Raw genomic sequence first — 8,820 nt, 5'->3', positions numbered from 1 at the left:
AGAAAACCCTAGTTTCCCAGAGGACCCGGATATCTGTTAATTACCACACGTCAAGCAATCAGAACACGAGAATAACAACGATAAAAATAAGAAATCGAAAAGAGAGCAAAATAGATCTTATTCCGAATCTGCGTATGAGCGTTACAACAAGGTATAAGCCTGGGCTCGAGAGCTGTCGGCGAGATTCCTAGTTCTAGCAACCCTAAGACGGCTAAACCTAATTGAGTCGCAGCTCGAAATAACAAAAACGAAAAGTTGCCTAAATCGCTCTAAGTGCTAAGTTTGCTCTGAAAAAGTTCTCTCCTCTGCTCCTCGCCTAGGACTCCTTATATACTAGCTCCAAGGTCGGTTTACGCTTTTACTCTTCTGCCCTTAAGCCGTCATAGCATAAAAATGGAGATATTCCATTTTTCCCGATCTTCACAATTATCTTCAAAACTTCCGTATTTATCCGCGGAAACTTGACATTTATCCTTCCTCGCGGGCCAAGCGCGAACCACGCTGCGGTTCACGGGCTTTTGGTTAGGAAAGATCGTAGGATGGGCCTCGAGTCGTGTTTTAGGTCCCTTTGGGCCGTCTTCCGACTCGACACGTTTACTACGAGTTTTCCGCGGTTTCTAATCCGCGAAGTTTGATCGATGAATTAGAATAGCGGGAATCATAGACTGAGCTTGCTACGGTCTTCGGGAGATAGCATTCGAAGGTTTGACGAGAATGCAAGGACTGGTGTCGTATCGATGTTCGGAAAGGTTCAATCGCTATACAGCGACCGATCTTTGGCTCGAGCCCGGTCGCTATGTAGCGACCGAGCGAAACGAGTGCTCGGTCGCTACGTAGCGACCGAGCTTCGGCTTGAGCTCAGTCGCTACGTAGCGACCGAGCAGGACGATCGCTCGGTCGCTACGTAGCGACCGAGCTTTGGCTCGAGCTCGGTCGCTACGTAGCGACCGAGCGGGACGATCGCTCGGTCGCTACGTAGCGACCGAGCTTTTGGCTCGAGCTCGGTCGCTACGTAGCGACCGAGCGGGACGATCGCTCGGTCGCTACGTAGCGACCGAGCTTTTGGCTCGAGCTCGGTCGCTACGTAGCGACCGAGCGGGACGATCGCTCGGTCGCTACGTAGCGACCGAGCTTGGCTGAGCTCGGTCGCTACATAGCGACCGAGCGGGACGATCGCTCGGTCGCTACGTAGCGACCGAGCTTTGGCTCGAGCTCGGTCGCTACGTAGCGACCGAGCGGGACGATCGCTCGGTCGCTACGTAGCGACCGAGCTTGGCTGAGCTCGGTCGCTACGTAGCGACCGAGCGGGACGATCGCTCGGTCGCTACGTAGCGACCGAGCTTGGCTGAGCTCGGTCGCTACGTAGCGACCGAGCGGGACGATCGCTCGGTCGCTACGTAGCGACCGAGCTTTGGCTCGAGCTCGGTCGCTACGTAGCGACCGAGCGGGACGATCGCTCGGTCGCTACGTAGCGACCGAGCTTTGGCTCGAGCTCGGTCGCTACGTAGCGACCGAGCGGGACGATCGCTCGGTCGCTACGTAGCGACCGAGCTTGGCTGAGCTCGGTCGCTACGTAGCGACCGAGCGGGACGATCGCTCGGTCGCTACGTAGCGACCGAGCTTTGGCTCGAGCTCGGTCGCTACGTAGCGACCGAGCGGGACGATTGCTCGGTCGCTACGTAGCGACCGAGCTTTGGCTTGAGCTCGGTTGCTACGTAGCGACCGAGCGGGACGATCGTTTGGTTTGAATCCCAAAGAATACTTCTTCGTAGAAATAACCTCGTATAGTTTATTTTTACGAAAATTACATCCCTTCTTTAACCTTTCGGAAATACGATCTCTGAGGATTTTCGGATGGTAATTCCGTCGTAACCGTTTTTGACCCCAACAGTTAGCCCCCCAGCCCGTTAGGATCATGCATGGGGGGATCCTAGCGTGCGGTTAGGCATGTTTGGCAAGTTAGGCGTGATGGATGGAATTAATATGCGAAAGTCCGAGCTTGAATAGTAAATCCTCATGTCTTATAAGAAGAGAGGTAACTTGTTCCATAATTTTTTCACTTTCTTGTTTTTTTCTCTAAGATCTTTCAAAAACTTTCTATCTTTCTCTCCACCCTTTTCCTCTATTCTCTTAAGAGAAGTGTAAAGATGTCGAGCAAGAAAAAGATTGCGAAAAAAGGGTCTTCGTCCGCGAGTCCTTACGAAGAGCTCGTCGTTCCGAAGACGGAGTTCGTGCCTCACTCGGTGCATCCTGCCGAGAACGAGGCATGGTGGGTTGCTCATTATGGCTCGTTGATCCCTCCCAAGGAGAAGCCATTCCCGGTCCTGGTCCATCGTGGAGTCGAGGGAAAGGACGCAAGTAGGACCACTGACGAGTTTCTCGCGACGATGCGGTCGTTCTACCGCATCCCGGATGTTGTGGAGTTCCGGGTTCCCTGCCGCGGGGAATGTGCTAACAACCCCCCGGAGGGTTACTTTACTTGTTATGAGGTGTTCATAGTGCGTTGTCGCCTCTGGTTCCCCATACCCGAAATTCTCGTCCGAGTGTTGGACCGTTTTGAAGTCGCGATAAGTCAGTTGACACCCCTTGCCATTCAGCACCTTATTGGGATCTTGATCCTAAGCTATGAGCATGGCCTTTCCCTTTCCGTCGATCATTATGAAGCGCTTTTGAGGCTTCAACTTGTCAAGGATACGGATAAGCATAGGTTTGTCCCTCGGAAATTTATGTCGGTGGTTAAGAAGTTCATTTCGAACTTCAACTCGTGGAAGAAGTTCTTTTTCTTTGTTCGTTTGGACGCTGCGTCCGTCGAAGAGAGTTGCATTCCACTGTTCCGGAGGTTGCCGAACAATCGTCCCTTCATCAATCCTCTTGCTCCGTTCCCTGAGGATATTATCGCGGTGAGGGATCTTCTCAGGAATGGTCCCTTCTTCTGGACTTCTTTCACGCCGAGAAGGGTTCGGAAGGCGCTGAAATTTGTGCACCCTGGTCCAGCTTTGGACGCGGATACGGGAAGCGACTCCGAACCCGACGGCCAGAGTCCCGTTGAAGCTCCGACAGCCGCGCCGGAGTCGAGCTCTTGGAAGGGAAAAGACGTCGATCTCGGCGACATAGAGTTTTCGATGGATGACTCTATGCTTCCAGGATGGGATCCGAACCTTGCTTACGGCGACGGAAGCGGTTCGAGCGAAGCCCCCATTCCGGACTTCGATGATTTCTTTGCTGGGCTGCCATCGGGTTTCGATGCTCCTCCTCCTACGAAAGAATCGGCGAGGCCGAGAGTCGTTGCGGAAGGATCTCGCATCATCAATGGGGTTAGTTTTTTTTTTGGGAATTTTTAAGTGATTGTCCTATGTATGGATTTGTAACACGCCTATTGATTTTGCAGGGCCTGAGCTTGCTGGGCTCGGCCATCGAGGCGGGTCATAGAGAAGCCATGGTCTACCGCTTCAAGGCGGAGAAAGCGGAGCGGGATCTCGCCCGCGTGCAAGGCGAGATGCTGGAGCGAGAGGCACAGCTTACTCGTGATCATGCGCGGGCTGTTCGCAGATCGGAGAGGAAAGGCAAAAGAGAGATCGTCGAGGTGATGAAGACTCGCGCATCTCAGTTCCAGGTTGAGTACGGGAATCTTAAGAATGCCTTTACCTCGGTGGGCGACTTTCGCGAGTGCCGTGGTTCGGTCGGAAGTCTTTGGAGGACGCAAGCCGACGACTATGTGTTTGAAGAAGAAATGAGCTTGATGAAGAGTGGGATGAGTGACCGTGCCCACGCTGAGGCGCTTATCCCTCCGATCGACGAGAGGATTCAAGGGTTCTGGGATTCCATCCCGGTTTCTCCTGATACCGAGGAGGTCCCGATCGATTTTCACGGCGGTGGCGAGGAAGTGGATCGTCCTGCGGATGCGTTTGGTGCTTCGTTGTCCGGGGACTTCGACTTTGGATTATGAGGGATGGATCAGTTATCCTTGTTTTCGGTCGAATGTGGCCCTTTGAATTTGGATTTCGTTTAGGCCACGATGGCCGTATTTGTATTTCCGGGACTGGCCGTTGGTGGCTTTGAATCCCTTGCCGCTTTACGCGGTTTATTTATATGATAAATGTTTCGTTTCGAGTTTTTCCTGAGTAGGGTTGAAGTAAATACGAGTTGTCGTCTCGTATGTAGTTCTAATTAGACGTTCGATCTGTTGGTTCGTTCGTGATTTTCGTAAAAATTTATCTGTCTTTACGATTTTCGAGAACATTGAGATACGAACGGAGAGGCATGGTTTATGATCTCGTATCTTTTAGATATCATGCCTTGAGATGTTTGAGACCAGAGCGTTGGGTTTAGGGCAAGACCTAGGTTTACTTTCGGTTAAGGTTTGTGCGGTGACTAGCCGGCTATCGTTTTTCCTGTTGCGATTTCTTCCTGACTCGCACCGGTTTAAAGTCCGCGATATGTTCTCGGCTTATATGACTTGTATGGTACGAATCGAGCATCTTCTCAGAATCTGGAAGTGCTAAACCAAAATTTCGGATTTTTGTTGTAGCGCGCTTTTGTCCTTGTGCTGGACGTTTTTAAAGATCAAAAGAGTGATCGGATTGCGTTTGTTTAAGACGGCTGGCGTGTTCGTCGGGGCCAATCGACGAACGGGGTGTAAGGTTTTTAGTGGTCGCGTTCGGACAATTTGTTTAGCATTGTCCTCGAATTTTAACTTTTTGCGACGTCTCGCAGTTATTTTCGAGGATTATGCGTGTTTGAAAGGTGATAATCTTTACGATTTTTGGGCCGGATGAGGCCGCAGACGAGCGTAAACTGAAGCGTAAGCGTTTTCGATAAAAAGACAGTGTATATTGTAAAAATTTTTATGTTTCTAAAAACTCGATTACAATAATGGCGATTGTGGGAGTATACGAGTATACGCACCCACTCCCCCCCCCCTTTTTAGAGAGGGGGATAGCTGAACTCGTCTTTTGACAAGCTGCCTACGTACCCCTTTCGAGGATCAAGCCATCTCGTAGTTCTGTTTCATGCCGCGAGTGTTCTTACTCGGCGGTTGGTGTCGCGATGTCCGCCTTGACCGTGTCGATCGTGGCTGGGTCGACGCTATTTTCCGGATGTTCCGGTTGAGTTGTCGCGTGGGCTTCGGATTTATGTCGAGCTTCGACGTCCGATGCGTTTGCGTTGACAGACGATTTTACTTCGTCCTTGTGCGGGGTGCTTTTGGCCGAAGATCGATCTATCTTCGCGCGTTTGCCGTTTGCAGAAGCCGTGATTTGCCTTAACTTATGCTCCGCGAGGAAGCATAGTCGCGACTGTTTTTGGCATCCCCAGATGGCCGCGACTCCGCTCGGCGTTGGGAACTTGAGACCCAGGTGGTAAGTTGACGGAACTGCCTGCATGGCGTTGAGCCATGGGGTTCCCATGATCACGTTGTAGATAGCGGGATGGTCGACTACCGCGAATTCGACGATTTTCGTGATCTCCTTGGCCATGACTGGCAATTGGATTGACCCGAGAGTCATCGACACTTCGCCTGAAAAACCCGTGAGTGGTTTTGGCGTCGGAATTACCTCTCCGAGTTCGATACTCATCCGATTGAGAGTGTCGCGGAAGATTACGTTGACCGTGCTTCCCGTATCGACGAGTACCCTTCCGACTTCTAAATCTCGTATGACGAGATCTATGACGAGAGGGTCGCAGTGAGGTTGGTCGATACCGCCGGCTTCTTCCTCCGTGAAGGTGATCGAGCAATTTTGGCCGTCTCGAGGAGGAGACCATGTAGGCCATTTTGCGCTTGATTCTGCCTTCCGTTGGTAAGCCTTGATGGCTGACACGGTATCGCCGCAGTATTGAGATCCTCCGATGATCATATTGACTCTGCGACGATTGTTATCGTTCCCTTTGTCATCCGGCCTCCTACCGCGTTTATCCCCAGGTTGGTTTCGTTGAGGAGATTTTTCGGCGGGCGGATTTCTGTCCGTCTTTGGAGGCCGATCAGAATCGAGGATGAGATCCTTGACGCTAGTTACTTCCGAAAGCTCTCCAGCGAGCAGCTTCGCGGCCAGTCTTGCTCCTAAGACTTTGCAATTAGTCGTGGAGTGTCCTCGGGATTGGTGGAACTCGCAGAAGGTGTTCTCGTCATACCCTTGATTGCGAGTCCATGTGTTGCCCGTGGTCCGGCCTTGATCCGAACTGATCGCATAGTTATGCGCCCCTTGGAGATCTTCCCCCTCGTGATGGACGTACTTGTCGTTACGAGAGTTCTTCTTTTTCCCCTTCGGATCTGCGTCTTTCGAGGATGGTCTTGCCGGCTTATGTTTTTGCGATAAGACTTTAGTTTCTTCCTCCACTATGATATAGTCTGTTGCTTTGTGGAGGGCGTCCTGGATCGTTCGCGGTTTGTCGAGAGTTATCCATTTTCTGAATTTCGACTTGTACCAGAGCGTCTTTCTCAGCGCGTCGATGGCCACTTTGTCGCTTATCCCGCTGACCCTGGACATTATCAATTTGAATCGGCTGATAAACTCGCGGAGGGGTTCGTCTTCCCTCTGGGAGAGACTCCAGAGATCAACATCGGAGGTTTCCCTGTCTATGAATACAGAGTACTGTTTGAGGAATTCCGATGCGAGCTGTCGAAAACTCCCGATGGTGTTGCGACGAAGGCGTGCGAACCATTCGAGCGCTGCTCCTTCAAGATTTTCGACGAACAGGCGGCAATAGCCGGCATCCTTTTCGCCGTCCTTCAGTCTTGCTCTTCCCATCGCGATGTGGAAAGCCTGAAGGTGCGCTTTCGGATCGGCCGTACCATCGTACTTCGGTACTTTGATCTTTCCCGGATCGGACACCCTCATGTCCGAAATGCGACTGGTAAAGGGGGTCTTTCGAGCTCCTTCCAGCAGTCGATCGATCTCGGGGGCAGCACTAGTAGCATGATGGATTTGAGACTTTACGGCTCTCACTTCTGCCGCAGTCTTGGTGATGTAGTCGCGAAGATCGCGGATATCCGATGTCTCGTCAGTGGATTTCCGAGCCTGTCGGCGCTTACTGCGAGTGAGCTCGGTTTGCCTTTCGGCCAGCTCCTCTTGTTCGTTCCAATAGGCGACTTCTTCTTCTTCCGTCATTGGTTTTTCGAACGGGGAGCCTTCCCGAGCGGATCGGCTTCTGGTCCTTCTTGGATGTCTGTCGCCATCCTCGTCGCTGTCGTTGGAGACATCGCTAGGATCCAGGTCAATGTGTTCGGCTTCGTTATCCTCCGAGTCCTTTGCAGGGAGCGGAAGACTTTCAGAGTTCCCCTTCTCGATGGGAGACTTCTCGCTGGGGTTTTGACCGGAAGGTCGTTCCCGCGCGACTCCTGCTCTATCGAGTGGGGTGGCGAAATCGAGCCTCTTCCCGCGGATTTTGGTGGTTCCGCGGGGACGGATAGCTTGGGTCCTTGCCGTTAAGGTTTCAACCTGTTTGGTCAAGGTATTCACGAGCTTATCCTGTTCTTCCGACCTTTTTTCATAGGTGGCGAACATCTTTTTAAACTCCTCGAGAGTCGCGGCGTTGGCTTGCGCGTTGGCCGCAGATACGTCCGCTACCGGAGTGTGGAGATCGGTGCCGCTGCCTCCGTTAAGGGGAGTTTGCACGTTATCCGCGTCGTTGGTTGACATGTCTGACTGTGTGTGGCTTTTGCGGGTTAGATTGATCCGTAAGTCCCCCTCCTTCTAGCGCCAAACTGTGGGAACCGAAATTCGCACTGTCGATTTCCGTTTAAATAAGGAAACTAAGAAAACCCTAGTTTCCCAGAGGACCCGGATATCTGTTAATTACCACACGTCAAGCAATCAGAACACGAGAATAACAACGATAAAAATAAGAAATCGAAAAGAGAGCAAAATAGATCTTATTCCGAATCTGCGTATGAGCGTTACAACAAGGTATAAGCCTGGGCTCGAGAGCTGTCGGCGAGATTCCTAGTTCTAGCAACCCTAAGACGGCTAAACCTAATTGAGTCGCAGCTCGAAATAACAAAAACGGAAAGTTGCCTAAATCGCTCTAAGTGCTAAGTTTGCTCTGAAAAAGTTCTCTCCTCTGCTCCTCGCCTAGGACTCCTTATATACTAGCTCCAAGGTCGGTTTACGCTTTTACTCTTCTGCCCTTAAGCCGTCATAGCATAAAAATGGAGATATTCCATTTTTCCCGATCTTCACAATTATCTTCAAAACTTCCGTATTTATCCGCGGAAACTTGACATTTATCCTTCCTCGCGGGCCAAGCGCGAACCATGCTGTGGTTCACGGGCTTTTGGTTAGGAAAAATCGTAGGATGGGCCTCGAGTCGTGTTTTAGGTCCCTTTGGGCCGTCTTCCGACTCGACACGTTTACTACGAGTTTTCCGCGGTTTCTAATCCGCGAAGTTTGATCGATGAATTAGAATAGCGGGAAACATAGACTGAGCTTGCTACGGTCTTCGGGAGATAGCATTCGAAGGTTTGACGAGAATGCAAGGACTGGTGTCGTATCGATGTTCGGAAAGGTTCAATCGCTACACAGCGACCGAACTTTGGCTCGAGCCCGGTCGCTATGTAGCGACCGAGCGAAACGAGTGCTCGGTCGCTACGTAGCGACCGAGCTTCGGCTTGAGCTCGGTCGCTACGTAGCGACCGAGCGGGACGATCGCTCGGTCGCTACGTAGCGACCGAGCTTTGGCTCGAGCTCGGTCGCTACGTAGCGACCGAGCGGGACGATCGCTCGGTCGCTACGTAGCGACCGAGCTTTGGCTCGAGCTCGGTCGCTACGTAGCGACCGAGCGGGACGATCGCTCGGTCGCTACGTAGCGACCGAGCTTTGGCTCGAG

Source organism: Brassica napus, unplaced genomic scaffold, assembly GCF_020379485.1.
Source record: "Brassica napus cultivar Da-Ae unplaced genomic scaffold, Da-Ae ScsIHWf_1817;HRSCAF=2453, whole genome shotgun sequence".
NCBI classification, from domain to species: Eukaryota; Viridiplantae; Streptophyta; class Magnoliopsida; order Brassicales; family Brassicaceae; genus Brassica; species Brassica napus.
This window is presented reverse-complemented; position numbering follows the sequence as displayed.